Genomic DNA, 13,510 nt, shown 5'->3' on the forward strand with positions numbered 1-13,510 from the left:
ATCCCGCCCCCCTCTAGATATGCCCTGTAGATATTCCTGAGCCTGTAGGGGAAGATTTTGCAAAGCATAGTCTCTGAGTACATGAAGTATGTTAGAAGTCTCTAAAATTCAATAATACAAAATAGTGAATAGATGCACCATGGTCAGGTTAATAGTCCCATGGTATACAGACCCTTTCAGGGTAATCCTAAAGGCCAGCACAACCCTGCTCCAAGTTCTGACCGGTACTGAGAGTTCTAGTTCCTAGAGGTCAGGAGACAGAGCAAGCAAGGCCTGTTGGGAAGGGGGACAGGTGATAAGTGGGGGCGGGAAAACTTTTTGGCCTGAGGGCCGCATCGGGTTTCGGAAATTGTATGGAGGGCCGGTCAGGGGAGGGGGTCGTGTCCCGGCCCCCACCTCCTATCAGCCCCCCTGCCCCGGAACTCCTGCCCTATCCAACCTGCCCTGTTCCCTGACGGCCCCTACGGGACCCCTGCCCCATCCACACACCCCTGCTCCCTGTCCCCTGACTGCCCCTGTACCTCCTCCCCTAACTGCCCCCCACCGCCCCATCCAACCCACCGTTCTCCTTCCTGACTGCCCTGCTGGGACCCGCCGCCGCATCCAACCCCCCCTGCTCCGTGCCCCCTTACCGCGCTGCCTGGAGCACCGGTGGCTGGCGGCGCTACAGCTGCGCCACCTGACTGGACGCCTCCACCGCCACCATGCAGCACAGAGCACCGGGTCAGGCTGGGCTCTGGAGCTGCGCTGCCCCAGGAGCTCACAGCCCCCCGGCCCAGAGCATTGCGCCCACTGTGAGGTGAGGCTGCGGGGGAGGGGGGACAGCAGGGGAGGGACTGGGGGCGAGCCTCCCGGGGCAGAAGCTCAGGGGCTGGGCCGGATGTGGCCCGCGGGCTGTAGTTTGCCCAACTCTGTTATAAGTGAAGCCTATTGCATAGAACAGAGAGACAGCCAGGGGGAGCAGTGTGCCTGGGAATTTCTTCAGTCCTCTAGGCCCTAGGGAAGAGAGCTGGGAAAGAAGCCAGGGATGTCCAGAGGCCTAGAAAAGGCCAAGACTAGGGATGCAGCTGGGACTCTCACTTTGAAGGAGTGTCTCCTTTAGCAGTAAAGCAGTAGTTTCTTAACATTGTGTCAGAAATAAGAAGTTATGCACATAACTAGCCTAGTGAATAGTTTGTTCTTATATATTGTCTTTATTCTCCCTCCCATTGTTCCCCTGGTTGCATCTTTCTTTTGAATTAGAATGTAAACTCTGGTTTGTATGGTATGCGGTAGGGTCCAGTCCTGACTGGGGGTCTTTGGGATGGCCATAATACTGGTAATATATTTAAACTTTTTGTTATGGTGTGCTGGAGTAGAATTTTTATAATTGGATGAGTTGGTGGGTACCATGAGACTTGTTCATATGGTGTTGCAGGTTTATGTAAATGGCCGTAGCTCTTGTAAGCCTGTGTTTAACTCTTGTGTAGCATGTAATATGTGGCTCTTTGTAGTGAAAAATTATATGTTAGTGTTCTACAAGACTGGAAAGTGGTCACTTGAATACAATTATAAGCTGTTTTAAAACTATATATATTTCTGCAAATTTTATGTCTCAGAATTGCGGCTGGGGTAGTGTAAGCTGATTAGAGTAAAACACAAATACTATCTAAAGGCACTTATTTTGGGGGGAAGTTGAAAACTGAGTTTATGTTTGGAGAAATAGCTTCAACCATAAGTATGGAATAGTTCTAATCTGAGAAATGAGAGTATAAAAAGGTGCATTTTCAGTGCTGCATCTGTGGATTCAGTCATAACTATTCTATTTAATGCACATAAAATCAGACAACTTTTTACTCCTGCAAAACACAGTTCTAGCAAAATGAAGTGGATTCTTATCTGGTTGGTTTATCAGCAGAATTAAATTCTGTAAGCACCATTACCTGTGCAATCACACTATCTTCATTATTTCTTTGCCACCCCACTTAAAGCTATATGGTTACACAAGTATTACTGAAGGCAACATTTTTTCTGCAGAATCTGTTGCTGGTAGTGATGGATGAAGAAAATAATCTTTTACTTCATTAGACTGAGCTTGCAGAGCTGAACTGGAGAACAGGTGTCAACTGAGCTAAGGTGAGACAGAAATTACTGAGACAAACATAGAATAGGGTTGCCAGGTGTCCGTTTTTCAACCGGAACGCCTGGTCGAAAAGGGACCCTGGTGGCTCCGGTAAGCACCCCCAGCCAGATCCCTCACCCCAGGGGTGGGCAGACTGCGGGCCAAATCCGGCCCGCCAGCCATTTTAGGCCAGTCCTCGAGCTCCCGCTGGGGAGCAGGGTCTGGGGCTTGCCCTGTTCCAGTCGGGGAGCTCAGTGCGGCTCCCCGAAGCCACAGCATGGCCCCCCTTCGGCGCTCCAACCGGGGAGCAGGGTTGGGGGCTGCTCCACGTAGCTCCCGGAAGCAGCCACGTGGCCCCCCTCCGGCGCTTCAATGGGAGTTGCATGGGCGATGTCTGCGGATGGGGCAGGGTGCAGAGCCGTCTGGCTGCACCTCCATATAAGCGCCAGAGAAGGGACATGCCGCGGCTTCTGGGAGCCGCTTGAGGTAAGCGCTGCCCAGAGTCTGCACCCCTGAGCATCTCCCCACACCCCAACCTCCTGCCCAAGCCCTGATCCCCCTCCCACCCTCTGAACCCCTTGATCCCAGCCCGGAGGACCCTCCTGGACCTCAAACCCCTCATTCCCAGCCCCACCCCAGAGCCCGCACCCCCAACCAGAGCCCTCACCCCCTCCCACACCCTAACCCCAATTTTGTGAGCATTCATGGCCTGCCATACAATTTCTTTTCCCCGATGTGGTCCTCGGGCCAAAATGTTTGCCCACCCCCTCCCACACCTCAACTCCCTACCCCAGCCCAGAGCCCCTTTCTGCACCCTGAACCCCTCATTTCTGGCCCCACCCCGGAGCCTGCACCCCCAGTTAGAGCCCTCACCCCGCCCTGCGCTCTAACCCCCTGCCCCAGCCCAGTGAAAGTGAGTGAGCATGGGGGAGAGTGAGCCATTGCGGGAGGGGGAGTGTAGTGAGTGGGGGTGGGGCCTTGGGGAAGGGGCAGGAAAGGGGCAGGGCCTGGGAAGGGGTGGGGTTAGGAAGTTCGGTTTTGTGTGATGAGAAAGTTGCCAACCCTAACAGAACCATTTCTACAGTAATTTCTCAGAATAGAACCTTCCTTCAAACACGTGTAAAAGTCTGCTGCTGTCCAGTACTCCCTCTTGTGGCCAAGGAAGGACAGTGCCTGCTTGGTTTTTTAGTACCTCCTTCGTGGGGTCTGGTTTACTAGGTCTTTTTACAGAGCACAAACCAGTTTTTTAGTATCCTGAGTTCACTCCCACTCTGGGTCCATACAAGAGACCAAGTAGGCTTCCTTTCCCCATGTTCATGAGACCCTAGCCCTCCTCCCACAGCTGGGCTATACTTCAGCCTGTCCCTTTCTCTCTTGAAACCAGGAATCCCCATCTCTCCTCCTGGGAGTTGGGTGTAATTCAGGTCAGCTGTAGGGCCTCAGGCAGCTTCTCCTCCCATTGACTCTTTTCTCCCAGTCAATGCTTTTGCTTTCAGACAAGAAGGATTCAGCAAGCAAACTTTCTCCTGCTATTGTCTCCACTGCTATGAGGGAGGAGGCAGTATATATGCTGATCCCCTTCCAAATGCTCATCCCAGTTGGCTGCGAGAGATGCTGATCCCCTTCCAAATACTCATCCCAATATGCCTTAGGTACATCAGGCATCCCAAACCATTGAAGAGCCACGCCCCAGACGGGGGGATTGAATGAACCCTCGGCCCTCCTATCCTCAAGGGGACAGACTACCCCATCACACTTGGAAGACAGAGGAGAGAGGACCTGTGGCAAAGATTCAATTACATATGTTTTTTTTTATAAAGTGCTCTTGGGCTGAGCTAAGCTCTTAAATGATGTGATAAATATTGGCAGAATATGCACGACTTGAGCTGGAACAGGTGCAGGCCTCTGGACTGGAGCTGAAAATGTAATTGTTGAAGACAAAAAAAGGGACTTTGGTTTGGTGTATGTATAGCTGCATTGTGTAGCTACATCTAAAGTTAACATAGCTGAATTGTTTCCAGTCTAAAAAGTCTGCCAGTTGCTTATATAACACTCAAACTTTCACCTATCAAAATACTGCTTTTTGTGACTGGTCCCCAAATAGAAAGTGGTTTTTTTTTTTTTTAAACTTGAGCAAGAAAAAGTTCAACTGTTCTTCAGCAGGAAAAAGGGATGGGGAAAAGATCTTGCTATTAAGCAAAATATTTCTTTTAAAAATCACCTGGTTGCAGATGTTTCTTGTGGTATGGTGACAATCCACTTGGATTTTTGTAATTTATAATACTTTCAACATACTTAACACATACACTGGTTTTTAATCATAAGGTAGCAGGGATGTACTAGTAATAATTTCCCAGTGCTGTATTAATGCAGTATATGTGTCCATAGCGGAAGCAGTGGAGCATGAACTGAAGATGTGTATGGAATGAGGTAAAGCGTCATGAAATGGAGTGCATCATAATGTGTATTTACAAAGTTTTGAGTGCTTCACTATGTAAACATTTCTTTACCTATTTGTATGCAATGCTATCTTGACAAGGCTGATTTCCCCACTCTGGCACTTTGAGTCCAGAAGGTGGGGGCCCGCAAGGATCCTAAAAACGAATACTGGCCACTCCAGGCTGGTATTAAACTCCCAAGGTTACAGCTTTTCTCTGACCTTGGATGAGTAGATGCTGCCACCACCCAAATGCAAAAAATCCCCTTCGGACCCAGGAAGGTGCACTTGGGAATTCCTCCTTGTGGGGTGCCCTCAAGCCCTTTCACCCCGTTCGGGAAAGAGCTGAGAAAGAAAACAAAGGAAATCAGCTGTTGCCACCAGCTAATTAAACAACATTAAACCTCTTAGGACACAAATATCCCAATCCTGTTCTTAAAAAGGGTAAATTTTATTAAAAAAACAAAAAGAAAGAAAATACATCTGGAACTTAGGCTATTGCTAGATTTAGAAAGAGCAAATGTAATAATTAAGCATCAAGAATGGTTTTCTTGAGGTCCAGCTTAAAGGTTACAAGCAAAAAAAAGCATTTGGGGGTTAGCACAGAGGAGTCCACAAGCCTTACAGAAATAAAAGAGATAAACCTAATCGCATCTTTCTAGACATTTCTTGCTCTACTTACATATCTGGGATTTCAAACTGAGTAGTTTTAGATATGATCTGGTGATTTTCATACCTGGTTCACAGCTTTTTACAGCATAGCTTCAGCCCTGTTTTTGGTCTGTCCCCTCTCTCCAGAGAACAACAACAGACAGACAAAGGGAAATTTTTTTCCCAATTTTAAAAAGTTCTAGCACTCCCATTGGCTCTTTTGGTCAGGTGCCCACTCGCTTCCTTTTACCTATGGGCTTTTTTAACCCTTTACAGGTAAAGCAAGTAGAGAATAGCTACTAACAAAGATTTTGTAGATAACTGGCTGGCTGGGTGTCCATAAAAGGGAGCTATCCCCTCTCCTTCATTTCTCACATATCTAGAAGTATTTAAACTGTGTCTGGTTTAAATTCTTAACCTGGATCCAAGCTAAGGCCCTGATGGTGCAAATGCTAACACACAGAACAGGTCTGTTGCAGTGAGGAGGTGCTAAGTGGCACTGCCTCCCCAGTTGTCTCTCTCTGCCTCCCCAGACAAAAATCCCAATAATGAGATGGGGAAAAGGGGGTTCAGAAAAACTCTGCAGTTCCTTCGTAGGACAGGGAGCTGTGATGCCTCTTCTGCTTTTAGCCACTGATAGCAGCTTCCTTTGCCGCTCCCTTGTTGGGTGTACATATCCCAGTGGTACTTCCAGCCTAGCAAAGAGGTCTATGGTATGCTTGCAGGGGAGATTGCATTGGAGGAAAGAGACCTCCCATGAGAATGGCGAGGCCTCATTATAAAGAATGTAGAGACATCACCTCACCTCAAAGTGGGGTAGAAGAATAGGGACAGAGTCTGGGAGAATTGTAAAGATGAAAACATGGTGGGGAGAGACGCAAGTAAGCCAGTGAGGTAGGTGATCAATCAATCAAAGGGAGTGAAAAGGAATGGGGGCAAAGAGACCCAAATTGGGGAGAGGATATTGGCGTGGACCCTTCAACACGTGTCTGGTGTTTGCCAAATCTTGTTGAGTTAAAATGCTAAGTGGTAAGCTAAAATGTCTTAATTTTAAATCTTTCAGACCTTTTTTTGACCTCTTCAAAGTTTCCTGTACTTCTCCACCTTTGGGTTGGCTGTCTATGGGCCTACATGTAAGTAACTTATGTGAGTAGCCTAACTGAGGTCAATAGGAACACTCTTACCTGTTAACTTATGTGTGTAGGTATGTCTACACTACAAAATTAGGTTGATTTTATAGAAGTCGATTTTTAGAAATTGACTTTATACAGTCAATTGCGTATGTCCATACTAAGCGCATTAAATCAGCAGAGTGCGTCCTCACTACCGTGGCTAGCATCCACTTACGGAGCGGTGCAGTGTGGGTAGCTATCCCACAGTTCCCGCAGTCTCTGCCACCCACTGGAATTCTGGGTTAAGCTCCCAATGCCTGATGGGGCAAAAATATTGTTGCGGGTGGTTTTGGGTACATTTCATCAGTCGCCCCTTCCTCCGTGAAAGCAATGGCAGACAATCGTTTCGCGCCTTTTTTCCATGCAGATGCCATACCATGGCAAGCATGGAGCCCGCTCAGCTCAGCTCACCATCACCACTGCTGTTGTGTCCTGGGTGCTGCTGTCAGCAGACGGTGCAGTACGACTGCTAACTGTCATCATCCACCGCTTCCGCTGCAGCTCTACTCTCCTGCTCTTGTAAATGAGCTCAGTCTCAATAGCAAATTTCTCCATGTTGTCATCATCCACTGCTTCCACTGCAACTCTGCTCTCCTGGTGCCACGAATCCACCTCGCAGGTCCTCTCGTCGTGTATAGATATCTATTCTCGTGGCATCCTTCGTCATCCACCGCTTCCGCTGCAACTCTGCTCTCCTGCAGACGCCATACCACGGCAAGCATGGAGCCCGCTCAGCTCACTGCTGCTGTTGTGAGCATTGTAAACACCTCGCGCATTATCCTGGAGTATATGCAGAACGGGGCTAAGAGATGCCAGCACGAGGACGATTTTGATGAGGACATGGACACATACATTCCTGAAAGCATGGGCTGTGGCAATTGGGACATCATAGCGGCAGTGGGGCTGGTTGATACAGTGGAATGCTGATTCTGAGCCAGCAAACAAGCACAGACTGGTGGGACTGCATAGTGTTGCAGGTATGGGATGATTCACAGTGGCTGCGAAACTTTTGCATGCATAAGGCCACTTTCCTGGAACTCTCTGAATTGCTTTCCCCAACCCTGAAGCCCAGGAATACCAAGATGAGAGCTGCCCTGACAGTTGAGAAGCGAGTGGCGATAGCCCTGTGGAAGCTTGCTACGCCTGACTGCTACCGGTCAGTCGGGAATCAATTTGGAGTGGGAAAATCTACTGTGGAGACTGCTGTAATCCAAGTAGCCAATGCAGTCATTCATGTTCTGTTATCAAGGGCAGTGACTCTGGGAAATGTGTAGGTCATAATGGATGGCTTTGCTGCAATGGGTTTCCCTAACTGTGGTGGGGCAATAGATGGATATCCCTATCCCTATCATGGCACTGGACCACCTTGTCAACCAGTAAGTAAACTGCAAGGGGTACTTCTCAATGGTGCTGCAAGCACTGGTGGATCACAAGGGACGTTTCACTGACATCGGGCGTGGGATGTCCAGAAAAGGTGATGCTCGCATCTTTAGGAACTCCGGGCTGTTCGAGCAGCTGCAAGAAGGGACTTACTTCCCAGACCAGAAAATTACCGTTCAGGATGTTGAAATGCCAATAGTTATCCTTGGGGACCCAGCCTACCCCTTGCTCCCATGGTTCATGAAGCCGTACACAGGCAGCCTGGACAGTAGTAAGGAGCAAGTTCAGAATGGAGGTAGAATGTGCCTTTGGACATTTAAAAGCTCGCTGGCGCTGTTTGCTGACTAGGTCAGACCTCAGCGCAACCAACATTCTCATTGTTATTGCTGCTTGCTGTGTGCTCCATAATATCTGTGAGAGTAAGGGGGAGACGTTTATGGTGGGGTGGGATGTTGAGGCAAATTGCTGGGTGTCTGATTTTGAGCAGCCAGACACCAGGGCGATTAGAAGAGCACAGCAAGGCGTGGTATGCATCAGAGAGGCTTTGAAAACCAGTTTCATGACTGGCCAGGCTACGGTGTGACAGTTGTGTGTTTCTCCTTGCTGCAAACCTGCCCCCTTTGTTGATTTTAATTCCCTGTAAGCCAACCAACCTCCCCCGTTCGAAATAGAGTAACTATTGTTTTGAAACTATGCATTCTTTCTTTATTAATTTTTTAAAAAAGGGAGATAACAAGGTAGCCCAAGTGGGGTGGGGTGGGGGAGGAGGGAAGGACAAGGCCACATTGCTTATTGTAGCCACTCTACAAATCAAAACTGTTTGAATGACAGCCTTCTGTTGCTTGGGCCATTCCCTGGAATGGAGTGGTTGGGTGCCTGGAGCCTCCCCACCATGTTCTTGGGCATCTGGGTGAGGAGGATATGGAACTTGGAGAGGAGGGCAGATGGTTGTACAATGGATGCAGCGGGGGTCTGTGCTCTTGTTGGCTTTCCTGCAGCTGCACCAGATGCTTCATCATGTCCGTTTGCTCCCCCATTAGCCTTAGCATTGCCTCCTGCCTCTGCTCTTCGCATTCACTTAATGCTTTCCTAGCCTCTAACACTGAATGCCTCCATGCATTCAGCTATGCAGCATAAAGCTATTCAGCTTTCAGTGCGGGAGGACTGTATGAGCTCTGAAAACATGTAATCGTGAGTGAGGTTTTTTTCACCTTCTAATCTGCGATAACCTCAGGGACAGAGATGATAGGGGGAGCCTAGAAACATTTGCACCTGGGGGGAGACAAAAAAGGAGAGTAAAATTTAAGATGATACATTTCTAAGAACAGAAGGGAGACTCTTTCACAGTGAATCAAGCAATTCAGAGCAGACAGCACATGTGCTTTAGGTACAAGGTTGCATTTTGCCTTTTACATTGAGCGCCTGCCGGTATGGTGACACATCACGCACGGCTGGGCAACAGAATTCGGTTTCCATGCAGCCATGGTAAGGCAAAGGGTATGTGGAGTTGGCTTCTTACGCATAACATGTGGAAGTGCTTTCAAACTGCAGCACCATCCGTTCCCATAGCAAGCAATGGTTTGGGTTTCACATTTAAAAGGAGGGGCTGCGGTTTTCGGGGGGATGTGCAGCACACACCTCCCACCGCATGGCTATTCTCCGGGATGATTCCTTTTAGCCAAGCGCAAACAGCCCAGCATGAACGGGGTCCTTTTACTGTTCCCTTACAAAAATTCCCCTATTTCTACTAGGTGACCATGAATGATATCGCTCTCCTGAAGCTAACACAGAAAGATATAGACCAGGGGTCTCAAACACGCAGGCCGCATGAGGCCTGTGGAGTTATTTGCTGTGGCCTGCCAAGTTCCCTGTGGCCCCTCCCTGGTGCCCCCCGGAGTTATTTCCTGTGGCCCACTAAGCTCCCCTCACCTGCTGCCCCCACCCCCAGTGCACCGCGTCCCCGCTCCTCTGCATACCTCCAGGCGCTTTCTGCCGCCAAACATCTGTTTGGCGGCGCTTAGGGCTTTCCAGGAGGGAGGGGGAGGAGTGGGGAGCCGCGTGCTCAGGGGAGGAGGTGGAGAAGAGGCGGGGCAGGGACAGGGATTTGGGGAAGGGGTTGGAATAGGGGTAGGGAGGAGGCAGAGTTGGGGTGGGGACTTTGGGGAAGGGGTTGGAATGGGGGAGGGGAAAGGGTGGGACGAGGTGAGGCGGGGCAGAGCCTCATGGAAGGGGTGGAGTGGGGTGGGGCCAGGGGCAGCAGGGTGGGGGGTGTCAGTGATGTGGCTCTCAGGCCAATGTACTAGTCCTCATGTGGCCCTCATGATGATTTGAGTTTGAGATCCCTGATATAGACCAAATGTTGCTTAAATGCGACCAAAACCCAGGACCATTCACTGCCATGCTTTGTGCTGCAAAGATTCCAGACTACTTTCAGAGTACCTCCAGGAGAACTTCATGGAGATGTCCCTGGAGGATTCCCGCTCCATCCCCAGACATGTGAACAGACTTTTCCAGTAGCTGTACTGGCCGCGAATGCATCCCAATTCTTCAGGGCAAATAAAACATTAAACGCTATTGCTTTTAAACCCTGTACTGTAGTTACAAATGTGCACTCACTAGAGGGTCAGGGGATCCCGCCTTCGGAGAGTATTGGCTCCAGGGTGATGAAAAGGTCCTGTGGGGGCTGCCGGGGAGAACGGATTCACCGCTTGCCTGCTGCGCATTCTCCTCCTCCTCCTCATCCACAAAATCCTCCTCCCTGTTGCATGAGACCTTGCAGGTGTTCACGGACAGTGGTGGGGTAGTGGTAGGGTCCCCTCCTAGAATGCCATGCAGCTGATCATAAAAGCAGCATGTATGGGGCTCTGACCCGGAGCGACTGTTTGCCTCCTTTGTCTTTTGGTAGGCTTGCCTCAGCTCCTTAACTTTCATGCGGCACTGCTGTGTGTCCCTGTTGTAGCCTCTCTCCAACATGCCCTGTGAAATTTTGGCAAGTATATTTGCATTTCTTCTTTTTGATCGGAGTTCTGCCTGCACAGATGCTTCTCCCCATACAGCAATCAGATCCAGTGTCTCCCGTTTGGTCCGTACTGGAGCTCGTTTGCGATTCTGGGGTGACTGCATGGTCACCTGTGCTGCTAAGTTCACCACGCTGACCAAACAGGAAATGAAATTCAAAAGCTCCCAGGGCTTTTCCTGTGTACCTGGCTAGTGCATCGGAATTCAAAGTGCTGTCCAGAGCCGTCACAATGGAGCACTCTGGGATAGCTCCTGGAGGCCAGTACCGTCGATTTGCGTCCACACTGCTCCAAATTCGACCCAGCAAGGTCGATTTTAGTGCTACTCCCCTTGCCGGGGAGGAGTACAGAAGTAAATTTTAAGAGCCCTTTAAGTCGATGGAATGGGGTTGGTTGTGTGGACGCATTCATTTTAAAATCGACCTAACGCAGGTAAATTCGACCTAATCCCGTAGTGTAGACCAGGCCTCTGTTTGCTGAATTGGGACTAAGATCTTACTTTCTTGGGGACGAAGAAATACTTCAGATTCACAGAGTTTAAGGCCAGAAGGGACTATTAGCTCATCTAGTCTTATCTCCTATATATCACAGGCCATTAATTTTCACCCAGTTACCCCTGTACTGACTGCAATAACTTGTGTTTGACTAGATCATATCTTCCAGAAAGACTTCCTGTCTTGATTTGAAGACCTTGAGAAATGAAGAAACACCATTTCCATTGGTTGGTTTTTCCAATGGTTAAATACCCTGACTGTTAAAAATTTGTGTCTAAATTCTGATCTGAATTTGTCTGGCTTCAGCTTCCAGCTACTGGTTTTCATTATACCTTTTTCCACTAGATTAGAGCCTTTTAATACCTGAAATTTTCTCCCTGTGAAGATACTTATACCCTGTAATTAAGTCAATTTAGTTTTTATGGTAAGCTAAACAGATTGGTCTCTTTAAGGGTATGTCTACAGTGCAATTAAAAACCTATGGCTGGCCCTCACCAGCTGACTCAGGCTTCTGGGGCTCGGGCTAAGGGGCTATTTCATTGCGGTGTAGACATTTGGATTTGGGCTGGACTCCCGCCAATAGGACCCCGCAAGGGGGGAGTGTCCTAGAGCTTGGGCTGCCCCTCAAGCCCGAATGTCTACACCACAATTAAACAACCCTTTAGCGTGAGCCCAAGTCAGCAGGAGTGGGCCAGCTGAGATTGTCTCTCCAGTCCTCAAATAGTTTTTGTGGGTTTTCTGTACCCTCTCAAATATTTCAACTTCTCAGACTAGCAATCCTCTATTCCTTTCACACACAAAACTTCCAGTGATGTCTCTGAATTCTGTGTGGAGGAACATCAATGTATCAGTTCATACTTATTAAGAGATAAAAGTAAACCACAAAGGAACTAACTTTTCACAAAACAGTGCCTGGGTATTTTTAGTTTGGATCATTGCCTTCCCTCTCTTACTGGTACTTTGCAATAATGAACCTTTTAAAAGTACAGTAAAGCAATAAATTAAATGAGTTAATAATTTTCAGAAAGGCTCAATAAAATTCATTGATGTTGGTTTAAAGTCCTTTTATTGCTCTAGATCACATACCCTTTTGAGCAATCACTGCTCTACAAATATTGCCCAAATGTCTGAGCACTGGATTCCTTCAGCACAGGGCACTGAAAGCTTTTTCTCTTCAGCAAATTAGATAGGGCAAGCAGACATTGCCAAACTGATACCAGTGGCCTGTGCACTACTTGCAATTGCTGGCGGTCTCTGAAGAGCTGATTGCTCATATGGCTGTGGCTTCTAACAGAAGGCTTGTTTTCACTGCAGTGTTTCTCTGCACTGAATTGTTGAGTGTGGTGGTACTTTAACATGGACTCATAGAAGATTAGGGTTGGAAGAGACCTCAGGAGGTCATCTAGTCCAACCCGCTGCTCAAAGCAGGACCAACCCCAACTAAGTCATCCCAGCCAGGGCCTTGTCAAGCTGGGTCTTAAAAACCTCTAAGGATGGAGATTCCACCACCTCCCTAGGGAACCCATTCCAGTGCTTCACTGCCCTCCTGCTGAAATAGTTTTTCCTAATAACCAATGTAGACCTCCCCCACTGCAACTTGAGACCATTGCTCCTTGTTCTGTCATTTGCCACCACTTAGAACAGCCTAGCTCCATCCTCTTTGGAACCCCGCTTCAGGTAGTTGAAGGCTGCTATCAAATCCCCCCTCACTCTTCTCTTCTACAAACTAAATAAGCTCAGTTCCCTCAGCCTCTCCTCATAAGTCATGTGCCCCAGCCCCCTAATAATTTTCGTTGCCCTCCACTTGACTCTCTCCAATTTGTTCACATTCTTTCTGTAGTGGTAGGCCCAGAACTGGATGCAGTACTCCAGATGTGAAGAATTAGTAGGGGAAGCAAAAGTGGATGGGAACCTGGAAGGCAGTGACCATGAGATGGTCAAGTTCAGGATCCTGACACAAGGAGGAAAGGAAAGCAGCAGAATACAGACCCTGGACTTCAGAAAAGCAGACTTTGACTCCCTCAGGGAACTGATGGACAAGATCCCCTGGGAGAATAACATGAGGGGGAAAGGAGTCCAAGAGAGCTGGCTTTATTTTAAAGAATCCTTATTAAGGTTACAGGGACAAACCATCCTGATGTGTAGAAAGAATAGTAAATATGGCAGGCGACCAGCTTGGCTTAACAATGAAATCCTTGCTGATCTTAAACACAAAAAAGAAGCTTACAAGAAATGGAAGATTGGACAAATGACCAGGG

At 48.4% G+C, this 13,510-nt stretch overlaps 1 long non-coding RNA gene across 1 annotated transcript; it reads left to right on the plus strand.

Moving 5' to 3' along the window:
• The first annotated feature begins 2,027 nt into the window (after positions 1–2,027).
• Positions 2,028–8,161, plus strand: LOC142072065 (uncharacterized). The gene is made up of 3 exons (XR_012668331.1): positions 2,028–2,115; positions 6,253–6,322; positions 6,729–8,161. It is a non-coding gene; the product is annotated as an uncharacterized LOC142072065 (long non-coding RNA).
• The last annotated feature ends 5,349 nt before the right edge of the window (positions 8,162–13,510 follow it).

The sequence above is a fragment of the Caretta caretta genome, chromosome 5, assembly GCF_965140235.1.
Source record: "Caretta caretta isolate rCarCar2 chromosome 5, rCarCar1.hap1, whole genome shotgun sequence".
In the NCBI taxonomy this organism is placed as follows: domain Eukaryota; kingdom Metazoa; phylum Chordata; order Testudines; family Cheloniidae; genus Caretta; species Caretta caretta.